The following is a 20,947-nucleotide window of genomic DNA, read 5'->3' on the forward strand; positions in this document are numbered from 1 at the left end:
GTGGCACTGCAGTGGCAGACAGGAGGGCAGATATCCAAAAAAAAGGCCCCAAACAGCATATGACGCAAAGAAGAAAAAGAGGTGCACCGAGGTTGCTGTATGACTAAGCTAAGCGATACAACCACCTGGCCCATCTATTAGTGTAGCATTGTGGCTGAATGTCGAAAGTGGGCCGCAATTGTTTGGTCCACTGACAGCATCTCCTGCATGCACCTGTTATTTTTCAAAAATTCTGCAATTGGTGGACAATATAGCAGTACCCCTGGACTCATACGGCAGTGTCAGACAGGATGGCACTTTTCAAAAACTAGGCCCCAAACAGCACCTCATACAAAGATTTCGAAGAGGTGCAATGAGGAAGCTGTATGACTAAGCCAAGTGACACAAACAATTCCCACTTGAATTATACGTCCAAATCACTGGAATTATATGTCCAAATCACTGGAATTAAACAGTAAAATCAGTAGAAATATACGTCCAAATCACTAGAATTATACTGCAAAATCACTGGAATTATACGTCCAAATCACTGGAATTATACGTTCAAATCACTGGAATTATATGTTCAAATCACTGGAATTATACATCCAAATCACTGGAATTAAACGGCAATATCACTGGAATTAAACGGCAAAATCACTGGAATTATACGTTCAAATCACTGGAATTATACCGCAAAATCACTGGAATTAAATGGCAGTACCACTGGATATATGCGGAAGTGTCAGACAGGATGGCACTTTAAAAAACTAGTCCCCAAACAGCACATGATGCAAAGAAGAAAAAGAGGTGCAAGATGGAATTGACCTTGGGCCCTCCCACCCACCCTTATGTTGTATAAGCAGGACATGCACACTTTAACAAACCAATCATTTCAGCAACAGGGTCTGCCACACGACTGTGGCTGAAATGAGTGGTTTGTTTGGGCCCCCACTAAAAAAGAAGCAATGAATCTCTCCTTGCACAAACTGGCTCTACAGAGGCAAGATGTCGATCTTATCCTCATCCTCCAATTCCTCACCCCTTTCACTGTGTACATCCTCCTCCTCCTCCTCCTCACAGAGTATTAATTAGTCCCCACTGGAATCCAACATCACAGGTCCATGTGTACTTTCCGGAGACAACTGCTGGTCAAGGTCTTCCTGGAGGAATTTATAATTAATTTTGATGAACATCATCTTCTCCACATTTTGTGGAAGTAACCTCCTACGTCGATCACAGACAAAGTTACCGGCTGTACTAAACACTTTCGGAGTACACACTGGAGGGGGGGGGGGGGGGGCAATTTCAGGTAAAATAAAGCCAGTTTGTGCAAGGGCATCCAAATTGCCTCTCTTTTCTGCCAGTATACACATGGACTGTCTGACATGTCTACTTGGATGCTGTCACTCATATAATCCTCCACCGTTCTTTCAATGGTGACAGAATCATATGCAGTGATAGTAGACATGTCAGTAATCATTGGCAGGTCCTTCAGTCTAGACCAGATGTTAGCTTTCGCTCCTGACTGCCCTGCATCACCGCCAGCGGGTGGGATAGGAAATCTTATCCTTTTCATTGCAGCCCCAGTGGTGGGAGAAATTGAAGGAGGAGCTGTTGACGGGTCACGTTCCGCTTGAGTTGACAATTTACTCACCAGCAGGTCTTTGCTCCTCTGCACACTTTTGTCTGCTGGAAAGAGAGATACAACGTAGGCTTTAAACCTAGGATCTAGCACGGTGGCCAAAATGTGGTGCTCTGATTTCAACAAATTGATCACCCTTGAATCCTGGTACAGTGAATAAAGGGCTCCATCCACAAGTCCCACATACTTAGCGGACACTTGGACTCTCTTTGAGGAGTTGTGATACTATCTCAGAATGCACAGTTCTTTTCTGTGCTTTTTCCAGCGTAACTCTTTTAATTTTTCTAGCGGGAGGATGAGGGCTTCCATCGTCACGTGAGGCTGAACAACTAGTCATGAACATAGGCAAGGGTCTTAGCTGTTCCTTGCCACTCCGTGTCGTAAATGGCATATTGGCAAGTTTACATTTCTCCTCAGACCATTTAAATTTATTTTTTGATGTCTATTTACTGAACTTTGGCTTTTTGGATTTTACATGCCCTCTATTATCACATTGGGCATCGGCCGTGGCAGACGATGTTGATGGCATTTCATCTTCTATGTCATGGCTAGTGGCAACAGCTTTAGCACTAGGAGAAAGTGGTTCTTAATCTTTCCCTATTTTATCCTCAAAATTTTTGTTCTCCATTATTTTTCTGGAGATCTATAACGATGTTGATGGCATTTCATCATCTATGTCATGGCTAGTGGCAACAGCTTTAGCACTAGGAGAAAGTGGTTCTTAATCTTTCCTATTTTATCCTCAAAATTTTTGTTCTCCATTATTTTTCTGGAGATCTATAACACAATATGCGGCACAGGAGCATTGGCCATATGGCTGCAGAGTATACCACTGTGTTTGCCTGGTCACTGGAATGACTGATGGCTGATGCTCAGAACACTATCACTGGTCTGATGCAGGACAACACAGCAACACTGTAAGGTACTTGTTGTTGTTATTATTATTATTATTATATGGCAGCAGTGAACATATGGCAGCAGAGTTTACCACTGTGACTGCCTGGTCACTGGAATGACTGATGGCTGATGCACAGGACACTTCCACTGGTCTGATGCAGGACAACACAGCAACACTGTAAGGTGCTTGTTGTTATTATTATTATAGGGCAGCAGTGAACATATGGCAGCAGAGTTTACCACTGTGACTGCCTGGTCACTGAAAAGACTGATGACTGATGCACAGGACACTACCACTGGTCTGATGCAGAACAACACAGCAACACTGTAAGGGACTTGTTGTTGTTGATGTTATTATTATTATTATTATTATTATTATTATTATTATTATTATTATATGGCAGCAGTGGACATATGGCTGCATAGTATACCACTGTGACTGCCTGGTCACTTTAATGACTGATGGCTGATGCACAGGACACTACCACTGGTCTGATGCAGGACAGCACAGCAACACTGTAAGGGACTTGTTGTTGTTGTTGTTATTATTATTATACTGCAAAAGAGGACATATGGCTGCAGAGTATACCACTGTGACTGCCTGGTCACTGGAATGACTGATGGCTTATGCACAGGACACTACCACTGGTCTGATGCAGGACAACACAGTCAGCAACACTCCTAAGGGACTTGTTATTATTATACAGCAGCACTGGACATATGGCTGCAGAGTATACCACTGTGACTGCCTGGACTCTGGGATGACTGATGGCTGATGCACAGGACACTACCACTGATCTGATGCAGGACCACACAGCAACATTGTAAGGGACTTGTTGTTATTATTATTATTATTATACGGCAGCAGTTGACATATGGCTGCAGAGTATACCACTGTGACTGCCTGGTCACTTTAATGACTGATGGCTGATGCACAGGACACTACCACTGGTCTAATGCAGGACAACACAGCAACACTGTAAGGGACTTGTTGTTGTTGTTATTTTTATTATAGAGCAACAGAGGACATATGGCTGCAGACTATACCACTGTGACTGCCCGGTCACTGGAATGACTGATGGCTGATGCACAGAACACTACCACTGGACTGATGCAGCACAATAGACCACCACTGAACTGATGCAGCACAACACAGCAGCAGTGGACATATGGCAGCAAAAGGACACATCCACTGTGACTGCCTGGTCACTGGAATAACTGATGGCTGATGCACAGGATACTACCACTGAACTGATGCAGCACAATACACCACCACTGAACTGATGCAGCACAACACAGCAGCAATGGACATATGGCAGCAAGAGGACACAACCACTGTGACTGGACAAATACAGCACAAGACACAGACACTGAGAGAACGGAGACACGTCCTCTCTCTACACTCTCCAATGCCACAGTGAAAATGGTGGGGACACACGGCTCCTTATATGGAATCCAAACCCTGCGAGAATCTGACAGCGGGATGATGATGTTTTGCCTTGTTCTGGTTTCCGAGTCAGGTTGGAAAACCCGAGCCTGACTCGGATCCGGGCTCGAATGGTGAAGTCCGGTACGGTTCGGTTCTCTGAGAACCGAACCCGCTCATCTCTAAAAAAACAAACATAAAAAAACATGCATTTGATATTGTTGTGATGGTATAAAATAATAATAATAAATAATAATAATAAAATCACTATTTCTCACCTCTCCACTAACTAAACCCATGAGGTGCGGACGGTTTGGCACGCATTTATATGGCTGCGCTTTGACACTCCCATGAATTCTACACAACCAATCATGCATCACCATCAATAGTGAAAGTAAATGTAAAAATGCGGCTGCACTGTCCACAAAACACTGCTGCACTTGAAAATTTCGAATCATGCATCCAAATATCCATGTTCGGCCAGACACAAACACATATGGCTGGAAAATGCACACAAGAAATATGAATGACATTGACAATCGGAAAATACGAATATGACAAACATGGTATCTTAGTAAATTACTGGTTACAAAAACAAAAAGTTGCAATTTTGCATGGCCGATTTCAGTCGACTTCTATTTCGACTGAAATTGCCCAAAATATGAATCTTAGTAAATATGCCCCATTGTCTTAAGCTTTAGCTAAGGTACAGTTCACATACATACTCTGACATTGGGGTTCATTCCGAGTTGATCGCTAACTGCCGTTGTTTGCTGCGTAGCGATCAGTGAAAAAAACAGCTAATCTGCGCATGCAGATGCACCACAATGCGCACACACGTTATACGGGTACAAAGTCCATTGTGGTTTTGCACTGTTTCTAGCGACGATTTCAATCGCACAGCCGACCGCAAGGAGATTGTCAGTAAGAGGGCATTTATGGGTGTCAACTGATCATTTTCTGGGAGTGTTTTGAAAAACGCAGGCGTGGCCGGCATTTGCTGGGCGGGTATCTGACGTCATTATCGTGTCACTCATCGCAGCAAACATCGCACAGGATGAGTAACTACAGGGCTGGTCTTGTTTTGCACAAAATGTGTTTGCAGGCGCTCTGCTGCACAGACATTCGCACTCCTGCTATGCTAAAATACACTCCCCCGTGGGCGGCGACTTTGCGTTTGCATGGCTGCTACAAACTGCTAGCGAGCAATCAACTCGGGATGAACCCCATAATCTGTAGAACATGCTTGTACAGTATAATTCATACAGTAGTTCCATCAAGAACAGCAAGTTCACTGGTACAAAAGCTGAAATCCATGATACTCCTACATATGGTGTTTTGACTAATTGACTTGTTTATCCAAGAGGTTCATAAACTTTTTCTGAAAAATTGTTGATTGAGTAAGTATTTACTTTAATAAGCACCTCCATCAATTTGATTTAACCATCTGGACTTAAGCATGGAATCTTTCTAACACTACAATAGATTGATAGATACAGTATGGGCTATAACACACACTCTGTTTTTTCCCGGATGGCAAAAAGCCGGACAAACTTTGTCCGGCTTTTTGCCATCCAGCAGAGTTTTTCACACACAATGGCTTTGAGCCGTGTGTAATGCTGTGCGCATGCGCAGCATTAGACAATGGCTTGAAAAAAAAAGTTGTGTGTGAAAGCTCCCCTTCACACACACGGTCCACTGCCCACAAAGACGGCACGGCAGCCGGACATTCCAGTGGACATTTCCGGCTGCAACCCGGAAGCTGGGCCGGGCCGTGCAGTGTGAAAGACCCCTACCCATCACACTGATAACTACAATACCAGCACGGGAAAAAGCCATCCGGCTTTTTCCCGGCCGGTAAAAGCCAGCGCATGTATTTCAGCCCTATGAGTGACAGATTAAAATTATAAAAATAATAATGGCTTTTCCACCTTGGATTACCTTGGAGAATTTCATTGAGAAATGTTTTTTTTATTTATTGTCAACTAAGCAAATCCTTCTTACAGTATATTGAATAAACCAGTCTAATGTAAAAACAACAGGTTCATTTTAAATACATTTGGATATCAAGTTTGAACACTACCAAAGTAAACCTTACTAATAAAATGCTATACAAGACTAGCCATGCACAATGTAAATTCAATATTGTGCTCAATTTATCTATTCCTCCTTTTTACAAGTAGAGATTTATTTTGTATACATTTTTCTCAAGTGACTTATTATTCAACGATGTGCTGGTCATTTATTTTTCAGGCCCACAAATATTTTCCAGCTGATGATTTTATCTTCAGGGAAATCAATGGAGACAGTGATGTTTTGTCTAAAGCTGCTCATGACCAAGTAAAAAAAATATTGTTAAAAGGACTGATACACTTTTGTGTTGCTAAGTGATAACCTAATTTAGCTGTCCATTGAGCATTTGACCTTGCCCAAGAATTTGTGAAATTATGATCAGTATTCTCAAATTAACACAGACCTGAAATACTGTAAAACTCTCCAAGGAAATACAGAATATTTAAATAATATACTGTATTATGGTGCTTAATATTCATTGCTAATGACATGCATTCCTTTAGAAATGTAAAATTAAATTAAATACAAATAAAATTTGGTAAGCAATTATGTAATAAACATTTTTGTATTCTTTGGTTCATTGAATTTCAGGTTTTGTTGAATGTTCTAACCAACAGTCAGCAAGGTATCACTTTCCTATGTGCACTGCATGGTATCAGGAAGGAAATTTTACAGGTTGCTATTGGGTATTTTACAGGTCGTGCACAAGTGAATCCTGCAGGTAAGAAGGGGCTGAGAACAAGTCTTCTTAGTTCAGGAATAAGAGAAGGCTAAGGAGTGCAAGAAAGGGGTGGAAAGCAGAGTCGCCATGCTGAAAAAGTGGAAACTGTCATAGATAGGTTTCCCTTGGTGAACAGTGAGGGTAATCTGCAAGACTAGAGTGGCAAATTGGGGCCATTTTTTCAATCCCAGGTATCGGGATTGAATTTTGGTCAATCCCGTGATTACCGGGATACCCGGGATTAGCTGTTTTACTGTATGTCCAGCCATCCCCCATGCACCGCCCCGTCTCTCCCCTCCCGCCACTCCCTGCAGACATAACACACCAACACCAAACTGCAGGGACAGGAGGGTGGGAATCTTCATTTAGACTCAGCAGAGGGTGATGGGCTGGTGACTGCAGGGGAAGGTGGTGAGTGACGGCCTGGTGACTGCAGGGGGAGCTGGGAGGAGGCTGCAGGTGTTGGACTGGTGACTGCAGGGAGAGCTGGGATGAGGCAACAGGTGACATGCTGGTGACTGCACAGTGTGATGTCAGAGGTCACACTGCACAGGAGGAAGAGGGAGCCGGGCATCATTGTGCATCCTGAGGATGCTCAATGCTGCCCGGCATTAAGGGGCCATCTGGTCCTGCAATCCCCAGGATTGTAGCTTCCAATCCTGGGATTGAATCCCATCCGATTTGTGGCCTAAATCCCATGATCCCACTGATACCAATCTCGGGATTGCCACCCTATGCAAAACCCTTCTGTCACACCTAAGTGTCTATGAGTAGCAGAGGATAGCCGGAACTAGAGTCGGCAATTATATTTTTTGTGTGAGAGAGTTTACTGATCCAGAGTAACAATGGGGCAGATGGGACTGCAGCTCCAGGCCTCCACTTAAAAATAGGCCCATCATTATGACAGCAAGATGATGGTCAGCCAGCCAGCTGGCCACATGTCCAGACATAATTAATAAATATGACGTTTTATTGCTATTTTCCTCACAAAAATGATGTAATTATTGTATTTTTACATATTTCGAGAGATATTGGGGCTGATAGTGTAGTGGGTGTACATACATGCACACATGGCTCTGGACACATCCACACTGCATTTGTCATAGCCCTTACAATTCTCACAATAGGCCCTTATTTTCAGCCCTGGGCCCATGTGGCCCTTAATGCAGCCCTGCTTCTAGATAATGATGCATACACATAACATATATAAGTGCTCCATCACTTGGTCTTATTGTGGTGTGGAAGAAAGGAAAAGAAGTGTCAACTCCTGTGGACACTGTGCTTACAGGTAGCAACAGAGCCTGTGAAAATCCGTCCGTGATGACCTTGATGACATTATTAATACAATAGCTCCTTTTTTACAGTAACTTATTTTATACATGAGCTCCTTTTATACAGTTACTACAGTATAGTTGCATGAAATGTTCACTGCACTTCATTCAAATTTTGGCTCAAAATTATAGTGAAATATATATTTTTTTTATTCTGCTTATCTTTGTTCTGCTATATTCCAGCTCTGATTTGTCCACTTACTTTTTTTTAACAAGCTTTTGGAAAGATTTAACAAACTGTATAAGTGGTAAAAAAAAAAAAATATCTGTTCATGTTAGTGCACAAGGCCTAACTTGAACAGGGTACAATTAATTTGAAGGTGATGTGCTGCCTAACAGCACTACAATGTTTGGTTTCACACATTTCTGACTGTTACTGTAGCGTAATCAGTCCGAGTGACAGTGGCGATAGAAGGGGCACAATTGTACCAGGCCCTGAGATTCTGAGAGTCCCTGAATTTCTCAGTAGTCCAAGTGACCAGACAGGTTGCTCCGCTGCAGCCATCCTGTGATGTATTGTAGTCACAAAGTAAGGCAGCAGAAGGTAAATGTGGGCTGGAGATGGGAAGATATGGTGCCAGGGGGCTGGAAATGGAGAGATATATTGTGTGGGGGATGGAAATGCAGAGACAAAGGGGGTATGTTGCTGAATACATTGAGATGTCTTGGAGAGACAGAAGGGGATGTGCTGGAGAGATACAGATAGGCTGAGAGACAGGGTTGGAAGGGTGCTGAGATACACTAGGGAATACGAGGCTGAGAGACTGTACTAGAGGGTTGAGGCTCAGAGAAGCATAGGGGATGAGCCAATGACTGGCCTGAACCAAAAGGGCAGGAATGGGGGGTCCTAAAAATATGAGTATGTCAGGCCCTACGCTCTCTGTTGCTGGCATTGAGCACAATATTGCTGATATTTCTTCACAGCTGTACTGTATTGTATAGTACTTCATTTGTTCAGTAATGGTTATATTAGCAAATTGTTTATACACTACTAACATTCAAGTACTTTTAAGTGACAAGTACAATACTGAACCCTTATTGTTCATACACAGTATATGATTCCGAAGGTTTGAAGAAAAAGTTAAGAGTTTCAGGGATGCAGGTGGAAAGGACAATAAGGTGATGAAGACAAGATAGAGAAAGAAGAGTAAGGGATTGGACTTAATGGGAATTAAAGCAAAACATAAATCTAAGTTTAAATCAATGTCATATTTCTATTAGCAGTCCCCATTGTTACAGTTTAGCTAAATGATTAGTGACACCTAATGCCCACCTGTATTCTGCACGCTATCTGAAAACTGCGTGGGTGAAAGACAAAACATTGTGGATGAAGAAGATGACTTTACAGTATGTGTTATTTAGGGTCCAAGTCATAGGTGGACATGGTGCCAATTTTTGCACTTTTAAGCTATTTTTTTTTTTAAGTACTGCGCATGCTCCACACTTAAGTATTTATTTCTAAAGTGACCAGTTGTAATAATTTGAAGGGAAATAATGGGGGTGGCTTTAAAAACACAGGCATGCCACAACCATTTTTTTTGGTGTGTCAGAGGTGGGACTGAGAACTGTTCTGCAGCTGTAAAGCCTCCAGTGGCTTTCTTACAATGGACACTCTGATCCATGTGATCAATGGTGCAACCAATGAATGTCTGATGGAACATCTTTGTACACAAGTTTCAGTTCAGAGATGCCATCAGTGACCATATCTGAACAAATCCCTGTGGCAGCTTCATATTTTTGTAATTTTTGTAGATCTGCTGTGTGCACAGTTGGCATTTGCATCCACCTCTAAATCATGTCAACATGTAAAGTGGGTACAACTTTGATTAAAAAGTACTAGTTAGGAACAATTTTTAAAGCTATTTTTTTTGTCCCTAACTCTGAAACCTTTGGCTAATAACATTTTTTTTCTTTAGTGCTTTTCTTGAATTCTGAACTGTATAGCAGTCATAACACTTTTTGATTTCACTAACACACATACACACATACACATTTTTATCCATTTTGATTACTTATTAATGGGTAACATCGAGGACTGTTGCTATGGTGATCGGTGCTCCCCTGGAAACAATAAATGTGTTCCTTCCCTCACTTTACTAAGCACCTGAGGTGTATGCCAAAAAGGGGTGTGGTCTCACAAGGAAGAGGCATGGCCACACAATAGTACCCCCATTTCAAATTACGCCACACAGTAGCACAATCGTATTCATATTATTGATTTATATTACACCACATAGTGGTGCCCCTTATTCACGTTACGCTACACCAGACAGGTCCAAACTGTGGCGCTCCAGCTGTTGAGAAACTACACATCCCAGCATGCCCTGACACAGCTTTGGCATTCTCTGACAGCAAAACTGTGTCAGGGCATGCTGGGATATGTAGTTTCACAACAGCTGGAGGGCCACATTTTGGACATGCCTGCAGTACACAGTAGCCCCCTTTATACTGTATATGTTATACCACAGAGAAATGCCCCTTACACATAATTTCCACGATAGTAGTGCCGTTTATGCATAATGCCCACAGTAGTGCACTGATACACATAATGGCCACAGTTGTGGTGCCCACAGTAGCACAGCATAAACAAATAATGCCCACAGTATCACTGCATATACACATAATGCCCAAAGTAGCACTGCTTATACACATAATGCCCACAGTAGCGCTGCTTATCACCATAATACTCACAGTAGCGCTGCATGTACACATAATGCCCACAGTAATAGTACTGCTTACACACATAATGCCCACAGTAGTGCTGCATATACACATAATTCCCACAGTAGTGCTGCATATAAACATAATTACCATAGTAGTAGTGCTGCTTACGGACATAATGCCCACAGTAGCGCTGCTTATCACCATAATACTCACAGTAGCGCTGCATGTACACATAATGCCCACAGTAATAGTACTGCTTACACACATAATGCCCACAGTAGTGCTGCATATACACATAATTCCCACAGTAGTGCTGCATATAAACATAATTACCATAGTAGTAGTGCTGCTTACGGATATAATGCCTACAGTAGCACCGCATATACACATTCCCACAGTAGCACTGCTTATGCACATAATGCCCACAGCAGTGCTGCATATATACATCATGCCCACAATAGTGCTGCATATACACATAATGCCCACAGTAGCGCCACATACAGTAGATACATAATGACCACAGTAGTGCCACTTATGCACAAAATGCCCACAGTAGTGCTGCATATACACAAAATGCCCACAGGAGCACTGCATATACGCATAATAACCATAGAAGTATGCATACAGTATACACCTAATAACCACAGTAACACCACTTATTCACATAACACCAACAGTAGCACCGCATATACACATAATGCCCACAGTAGCACCGCTTATGCATATAACTCTCACAGTAACATTGTTTCACACATAATGCCCACAGTAGTAGTGCCGCATATACCCATAATGCCCACAGTAGTTCTGCATATACAGATGTAGCCATGCTCATCTTTGCTGCAATGCAGCATGCTTCCTCATGGATCACTGGACATTATGACTAAATGGAGCAATCGCCAGCTGCCAATAGTCATAATAGTCACAGCCTTGCATACCATACAGTGAGCCATGTTGAAGAATGTTGCATCACAGCAAACATGATCATGGCTACATCTGTAAACATAATGCAAACAGTAGTAGTGCTGCTTACGCATATAATGCCCACAGTAGTGCTTGACTATACATTTAATGACCACAGTGGCACTGATAATGCACATAATGCCCACAGTAGTGCCGCATATACACATAATTCCCACAGTAGCGCTGCACATACACATAATGCCCACAGTAGCACAGCTGGTACTTGTAATGCCATCTTGGGGGGCATCCAGGTAATTTAACTCTCAGTTTAGAAATACTTGAACATATTACCCAAAGTAGGTTCTATTATAATGTAGAAATAGGACCTTCATAACAGAGATGCCTTGCCAAGACTGGAATATTACCATATGTTTGCATATGTATGTTACTGAGATCTCTGCATTTTCAATTATCATGTAGAAATTAAAAATTCCATTACTAGCTGCATACTTTGCAGTGTTCTGTTTATTTTTTCTAGTCTAGAGTAACTTATTCCTTACATGCAGCTATGGTGTACCTATAAATAAAAAAAATTAATTTCAGTACAAAACATTGCAGACTTGGACATAGTTTATAAACATTGCTGCATCAGCAGTCATGATACATAAATAAGCAGCAGGGTGGCAGATATCAATGTTTAGGTGTTATTGTAGGCAGTGGGAAGGAGATGATAGTATAAGTGAGGGTAGGAAAAGCACATGAGAGAAGTGGGACCTGATCATGAGAGCTTACAGTCTGAAAGGGGCAGACAGATATGGGTGGCACATAGGGGAGAGACTCATTTGGAAGTGGGTCAGGATGAGAGATGGAAGTTTTTGATAAAGAATTCGGTCTTCAAAGCCTATGTGATATTTTCCAGAGAAGTGGAGAGTCTGATAGGGATAGAGAAAAAGTTCCAGTGGAAGGGAGCAGCACAAATAAAATCTTAAAGGTAGAAGCTGGAGGAAGTAATCAGTTGAAAGGGGAGGCAGCAGCCATTTGTTGAGTGAATTGGGTGGGCAGGAGTGTAAATTAGATAAGGTCATAGATATAAGTAGTTGAGGATTCAGTCAGGGCTTTGTAAGAGAGTGTGAGAAGCTTGGATTTGGTTTCGGAAGAAGAAGCAGTGTGGAGTTTGTAGGAGAGGGAAGACAGATGAAGTAGGTTTGAAAAGGAAGATAAGTCTGGCAGAGGCATAGAGGACAGATTAGAATGGAAACAAGTGCAAGTCAGGGAGGCCATATAAGAGTAGGTTATAGAGGTTCAGTCTAGAGATAGCCAGTGAGGGGATGAGTGTCTTTGTTGCCTCCAGTCTGAGAAAGGTCTGATCCTGGAGATATTTTTAAAGGTAAAAACAGCAAAACTGTGAAAGGTACTAAGTTTGTGGTTTGAAGGAGAGGTTTGAGTCAAAAATAACCCCAAGATAGAGCACTTGTGGGCTAGAGTAGATGGTGGTGCTGTAAGAAGATAAAGACATTGTGGGAGGTGAAGTTATTTGGGAGGGCATGAAGATTATCAGCTCAGTCTTAGACATGTTAAGTTTAAAAAATTGCTTGGACATCCCAGAGGAAACAACAGATATACAGCTGGAAATATGAGTGGGGAGAGGTCATGGGTGGAGAGATACAGATGTGTCCTCTTCTTTCTTTACCGACAGCATGGCAAATGTGTGTGTGCATAGCAGCAGGCAAATTGGCGTGCATGTGTGTGACACAGTATGTCATGCTTCGGTACCGTTGGCACTATGTGATCCTGTGGGATCGTGGGTGCAAGTGCAGCACATGTATCTGCCAGTGGGCACCCTCTCATGGCATGCATGCATGCCATGACATGCCATAGTGGCCGCCAAGATAAAAAGAGGACACATCTGTAAATTTAGGTTTTTCACTTAACAAATAGAGAATGGCTTGCTTTAGTGCTATTAGCACTGTGCATCAAAACACCATGTGAATTATATATATATGTAACAAAATAAATATGCTCCATATAGATTTATTATCTTGTAACAGGAGGTAATATTCCAAATAATATTGTAGAAAATATATAAATTAAAAGAACTGGGAAAATTGCAGTACGGAAAGCATTTCATAGTATATTTTACATTACAAATTATAACAATAATATGGTGATGGCTACAAGAATCAGACTTCAGAATATTGTCACTCACCACTTTACAGCACATAAAGATAATGCCAAAGGGTGTTTCCTATTGTCAGATTCCTTTGAAATGATTTGAACAGATAAACAATTGGAGGAATTGTTGGAGCCTACAGAGAGATTTTTCACAATGGTAGTAAATACACTGCCACTGAAATCTCAGACTGTAACATGTCATCAGCTCACATAGGTTTTTTGCAATATTTTGTAGTGGATAGAAAAAAACCGTGTTGAACACAATACTTGTTGACCTCATATATAGGGAGTCATAAGAAACAGACTCCAAAGCACATGCCTTTCTGCCCTGGTCTACAGCTTGTTTCTGTTTACTAATCACAGTACCGTTTTGAGTAAAATGTGCACTTTCCACTGACAGGCACTAAACCTTTCTCTTCCTCCCCTAGGCTTGCCACTATCAATTAAGCCCTGAACTAATTTTAAATTTATTGCAGTATGTATTTTTCACGCTAGATTGTATTTATATTAATAAGGTAAGTTAATTCACTGTTGCATATACAGTATACAGTATATAGAGATGTGTGACATTTCAGTAGAAAAGTGTGCAGCAAAACAGACCATTTTGCATGGCTGCAACAATTTGGTGATACAATATTGGCACTCAGTTTTGCTTTGCCAATCTGTAGAATGAACTTTGCATTGTATTTTTAAATTCCGTCTTCTGAATCTTGCTGAATTTGTTACCTACTGTATGAACAAGCTGGGATACCAACAATGTTAGTTCATTCTGCTATGGCTGGGATATAAAAAGGATTTTTTTTTAGCATATCAAAATTCTAAACAGAGCGAAAATGATCGAGGTAATTCCTCATGAAACACTTAAAGCTAAATTCTGCTAACGAAAGATGCCCCATTTATGCACTGAAATCATACTTACTGTACCTATTTTTTAGTCTACTCTCCAGGAGAAGCCCAGAGAGGAGATGCTGCATGTCACTAAGTAGGGCAGGGTCAAACAGGCTCGTTATTAGTCCCTGCCCCCAACACTTCAAAACACCTATGATTCGTGGGTCTATTGCGAGGGGTGGAACTTAAGGCCCATCCCCAGCAATCTGTGGGACTGCAGTGAGGGGTGGAGCTTAATGGCTAATGCCAGTAATTTAGCCCCGCCCCTTCACACGGCCCCATGATTACCAATGATTTTTACATCTTCCTTCCCAGAAGCAGGTAGGATGCAGGAAAATCACCTACCCTTTAGGGGCTGTGGGGTACTACCCCAAAAATTGGTAGGGTAGGCAAATATGATTGAAATGCATATTGCACAGACAGTGCCAAAACAGGGCTCTATGCTATGCTGTGCCAGCCCCACTCTCTAAGCTCATGATGTCGTAATGTTGCATAGAGGGGGCAGAGCTGCCAAGCACTGGAATGTGAATTACTGCTTGGGGCATCCTGAGAAGTATATAGTTGCAGATGTATTAAGCCTGGAGAAGTGATAAAGCAGCGATAAATTCATGCTGATAATGCACCTGTCATCAGCTCCTATATTGGAGCTGATTGGCTGGTGTGTTATCACCCTGCACTTATCGCTGCTTTATCACTTCTCCGGGCTTAATACATCTGCCCCACTGTATGCAAAGAATGCTCCAGGAGGCACAACTGTAGTGATACTAGCCAATAGCAAGTGCTGTGGAGTGGCAATGGTGCTTCCCACAGAGTCATGTAGTCTGTGCCATGTAGTCTGTGTGGCAGACCCACTCTCACACCACTAATTACGGCTCTGTCCACAGAACAGTATAATATTCTTTGATTACTGTACAGTGTCTTTAAAATGTACTGATCCAGGCAGTTTACTGTGCTTTAATAATAATACAAAAGTTGCTTCTTCAATATACTTATTAACGTAATTAACTATCAACGTGCATAAATGCATAATTCTTTGATGACCACAATTATTAATATATTACATTTTATTTCTATGTCACTTTAAATACAACTTTAGGCATTACTGTAAACACACCTCAATTATCTGCAATGTAATTTTTATATTTCAGTCTTTTCAATTGTCTTTCAATGTGTGTGGATATTTCCTAATCACAAGCTTTACTAAAACCATTGAAAATATTACTCATTCAAGGGCTCCCTCCAGTGTTACATCAATCTGTAATTGATTAAAAGTGGTCAACAAATGCAAAATATTCTCTGACTGTAATATTATAAGCAAATGTAATTAAGAATAAAACAACTTTATTACAGGGTCTACAAGGTAAAATCAGAAATGCCACATTTCAGAATATTTGCACTGCTTATACATACATTATACAGTAATAGCCACAAATAGTTGATTGGTTTAATTTGTTCAGAATGGATCCCCATTACTCATGTTACTGAACATGTGAGCAGAAAGGGCAAAAAGTATTTGATCTAAACACAGGGCTCATTTTAACTTTGCACTTAGAGGCAAATGCATTGATCCAGAGTAACCAATAAGCAATTAGCGTTATCTGTCTAGTGAGGTTAGAAATTTAAAGCAAGAGCCTGGTTGGTTTGGTTTTAATGATTTAGGGGGACATTTACTAAGCAGTGATAAGAGCGGAGAAGTGAGCCAGTGGAGAAGTTGCCCATGGCAACCAATCAGCACTGAAGTAACATATATATAGTTTAATTTGCATACTATAAAATTATACAGAGCTGCTGATTGGTTGATGGAGCAACTTCTCCACTGGCTCACTTCTCTGCTCTTATCACTGCTTGGTAAATGTTCCCCTTAGTTTCATAAACTGTCCACACAGCACTATAATAAACAGAACGCAAGTGTATGATTACAGGTAACAAAAACTAGTAATAGTCTTAATAAATAATGACATTTGGTGGAAATGATAATAAACAGCCTGCAATGATTGTTTATATGGTACAATTTTAAGATATCTGAAGGTCCGTACACATGGAGCGATTTTGACTAAGAGTGATTTTTGACTGAGCGATTTACCTTGAACTGGCAGTAGGAGATTTTGACTAACTTTACCAGCAATTTTGGCTATAGGCGATTTTGACTAACTCATTTAAATAGGGGAATGTTTTCACTTTTCCAACGACATAATCGAAATTGACTTGCCTGCACAGTCTATTTTTCCAGCGACAGCGACCTGGCGGGGACGTTCATCGCTATCGTTCACTCTGTACACACAGAGCGATATACACTAACTTTCTTAATGATTTTGACTATATAGTCAACATCGCTGAGCCATATTGCTCCGTGTGCACATACCTTTCATTTCAGAACACAAATCATAGAAATTCTAAATTTGGAAGGTAATACTATTTCAGGGGGAAAAAATCATCTGCGTTAGGCAATCTTTTTGGATTTAGTAACTCATGTGGCCCCTATTACAAATCATAATTTTCTGTGTTATAGAAACCAACTCAGTGACATTATCAGGTGTTGCTACTAATAGCAGCCAGAAGAAAGTTACTGTATATACACTTTTGTATACAAATAGAAGCTGCCTTTTTATGGTGCACAATTTTAAAAATATAACTTTTAATATATCAAGGTTAAAATACATCAACTCATTGTGTGAGTGAAAATTTTTTAACATTCAGCAGTTTATACCTTCCACAGGTAAGTGAATGCATTGTAACACACTTGTAAGCAATCATTTGTCTATAAGCTATATCTTGCATGAAGAACATGTTATTTTTTTACATTAGCTCTTGAAATGTCAACAATGTAAATAAAAAGCATTTAAAATTAAAAAGTCTGAAGTTGTTCCTGGAAAAATCCTAATACTTATATATTTCTTTTAAATGCAGCACATTCCGAGTATCCTGCAGTACAAGAGAATCCACCAGCAGAGGAAGAGGAGGAAAATGAGTTTACACTACATTTAGTAAAGTCCCACACTGCTATTCCAGATCCACCATTGATCCTTCCCATCAGAGGGTGCAGTCTTTGGTGGACTTTCAGTCGATGAAGGCTCAATTTATAGAGTGCCAATTGCCCCAATTTGACAGTATTATACATCTGATCAGGATAAATAATCACATACAGGCCCAAATCAATTCTGCCTCAAATGGGATGGCTGCAGCAATGGAGGCAATGACCCAGGAGCTTGTTCACATGCACTCATCAGTTGATAATGGGGGTAATTCTGAGTTGATCGCAGCAGGAATTTGGGGGTAATTCTGAGATGATCGCAGCAGGAACTTTGGGGGTCATTCCGAGTTGTTCGCTCTGTAAATTTCTTCGTATCGCAGCGATTTTCCGCTTAGTGCGCATGCGCAATGTTCGCACTGCGACTGCGCCAAGTAAATTTGCTATGAAGTTAGGAATTTTACTCACTGCTTTTTCATCGTTCAGGCGATCGTAATGTGATTGACAGGAAGTGGGTGTTTCTGGGCGGAAACAGGACGTTTTATGGGTGTGTGTGAAAAAATGCTACCGTTTCTGGGAAAAACGCGGGAGTGGCTGGAGAAACGGAGGAGTGTCTGGGCGAACGCTGGGTGTGTTTGTGACGTCAAACCAGGAACGACAAGCACAGAACTGATCGCAGATGCTGAGTAAGTCTGGAGCTACTCAGAAACTGCTAAGAGAGGTGTAATCGCAATATTGCGAATACGTCATTCGCAATTTTAAGATGCTAAGATTCACTCCCAGTAGGCGGCGGCTTAGCGTGAGTAAATCTGCTAAAAACAGCTTGCGAGCGAACAACTCGGAATGAGGGCCTTTGTTAGCAGTTGGGCAAAACCATGTGCACTGCAGGGGAGGTAGATATAACATGTGCAGAGAGAGTTAGATTTGGGTGGGTTATTTTGTTTCTGTAAAGGGTAAATACTGGCTGCTTTATTTTTACACTGCAATTTAGATTGCAGATTGAACACACCACACCCAAATCTAACTCTCTTTGCACATGTTATATCTGCCTCCCCTGCAGTGATGAAATCATCGGTCAATATTGCAGGGAGAAGCCTCTCTTCTGCTACAAAAGGAGCAAAAATGTTAAAAATCTATTAGCACCCTCCGATGTTGGGCCAATTCGAGCTAAGAGTTGGCTGCAACCAAAAACGGGAGTATTTAAATGCCATGGGTGTTCCAATTGCAATTTCTTGTCCCTTGGAGACACTTTTTTTGATCGAACAAATAATTAATCTTACAAGATCTGACATCATTTGGACTGCAATAGTCGTTATGTCGTGTACATCATCTGTTGCCCTTGCCATCTACTTTATGTTGTTAAAACTATATGAGCTGTCAAAGAAAGAATTTCTATGAATCACTCATCCATAAAAATAGCCCAGTCTACTATAGATCTGAATGCTCCGCCAGTTGCACATCATTTCGTATCTATGGCACATACCATCAGAGACTTCAGATGTATGCAGATTGACTGTATCCCGCCATTGAGACGAGGTGGTGACAGAAACAGATTATTATTACAATGTGAGGCACATTGGATAGCAAGCCTTAATACACTATCCCCTGGTGGCATGAATGAAAGTCAGGGTTTCAGTTACTTTCTTTAAATACTCATGAATTATTAAGTTACATACTCATACTCTTTTTGAGTTGGGGATTTGGCTGTTATAGGGACATTGGATATAATTCATTCTGATAATGTATATTGGTATTCATATGGCATCAAGGTTTTTCTTCTCTTTTTTTATTTTGTCCCTTTTGTGTAATTTTGTTTACCAAACATGCTTTGTGCCATTTTTCATAAAATGTTTCCCTTTTTTTATTAATGCTTTATGTTACATGAACCAATAGTATTTGTGCCTATTTGGCTGCCATGGATACAGTGATGCTCCATCGGGCAGGGCATCATGCGGACATAGGAGGGGCCATTCCTGCTGATGTAGCTACCCGCCTGATGTGAGAGATGCTTTCCGCCGGGACGCTCGGCCGTGTAGGTGTGGACCAGTGACTGTGAGGGGTGTGGACACCTTACACACTGCCCTGGTCTCCATGACAACAGCGGCGCCTGACTACAGCAGCGCTTTCCTTCTGCCAGGTTTTTGATGATGCTGCAGGGATGTGTGACCTCTGGTCCATGTGTTTGCAAGCCTGACTGGGTGTGCACTGATCACATGGCTCCATTCAGGTGAATATGATTTGATGCAATCACAAGGGTATAAAGCATGTTTGTTGTGTGTTGTAGTTTGACCATGATGAAGGTGCTGTGATGGCATTGAAATGACTGTCGACCTGAAAATGACACACTGGAGACATGTAACTATATCATTGGCCACACTATGCAGGCATTTGCACTTTTTTGCTCCTACTATGCTTTATCATGTTTCTGTTTTTTTACATATGTTTTAAATGGAATTTGTGGATTCTGTGGATATTAAAACTTTTTTTTGCTTTGATTGGAGGTGCTGGTTCTTGGTTCTGGAATATATATATATATATATATATAAACAACATGCGGGTCCGGCTCTCCCATTAGACAGTCCAATAGCACTGGGTGCCTCCACAGGTATTGGGATATATACAGCGTCGGGTGCGGCACACTTCACTACGGATGTAAGTGTACTTTGTTTCCGCCACTTGGAGTGCCGCACCCGATGCTGTATATATATATATATATATATATATATATATCTATGTGTGAAAGCTCTAACTCACTCACTGACTCAGCACTAATTCTCTTACTTCTTGACATGTTATGAAGCTGAATTTTAACATAGGTATTCTGCAGGTGGAAAATTGGAAAATGACATATTTAGAATTTTAATAAACCTCCCCTAAGGGGAAGAAAAGAGGTTAGACATAATGATGTCATCACCGATGCATGGCTTGTGTTGTGTGAACAATAACGTCCAGAGAATCAGCTAAAAAAATTGGATTGCACCGCCAGTGTGTAGAATTTTATTAACTACAAAAATGGTCCTGTCACTTTTTACCATAACTGCTACAGATACTCCTCGGGTAACATCAACAACCATGAATTAATACTTATTTACATTAAGATGTCTCAAATTTACATCTCTATAGATTTGCCAAAATTTTAACACTCATTTATATTTACAACTATAAAAATCAGAATGTCCCGTGCGAAGAATGGGTAGAATAGCTAGTGGTTATGAGAAATTTCAGTCTTGTTCAGATGAGGTCTCAGCCAAATGTTTGTTCGATCTACTGTATAGTATCAATA

The sequence above is a fragment of the Pseudophryne corroboree genome, chromosome 3 (assembly GCF_028390025.1).
Source record: "Pseudophryne corroboree isolate aPseCor3 chromosome 3, aPseCor3.hap2, whole genome shotgun sequence".
Classification (NCBI taxonomy): Eukaryota; Metazoa; Chordata; class Amphibia; order Anura; family Myobatrachidae; genus Pseudophryne; species Pseudophryne corroboree.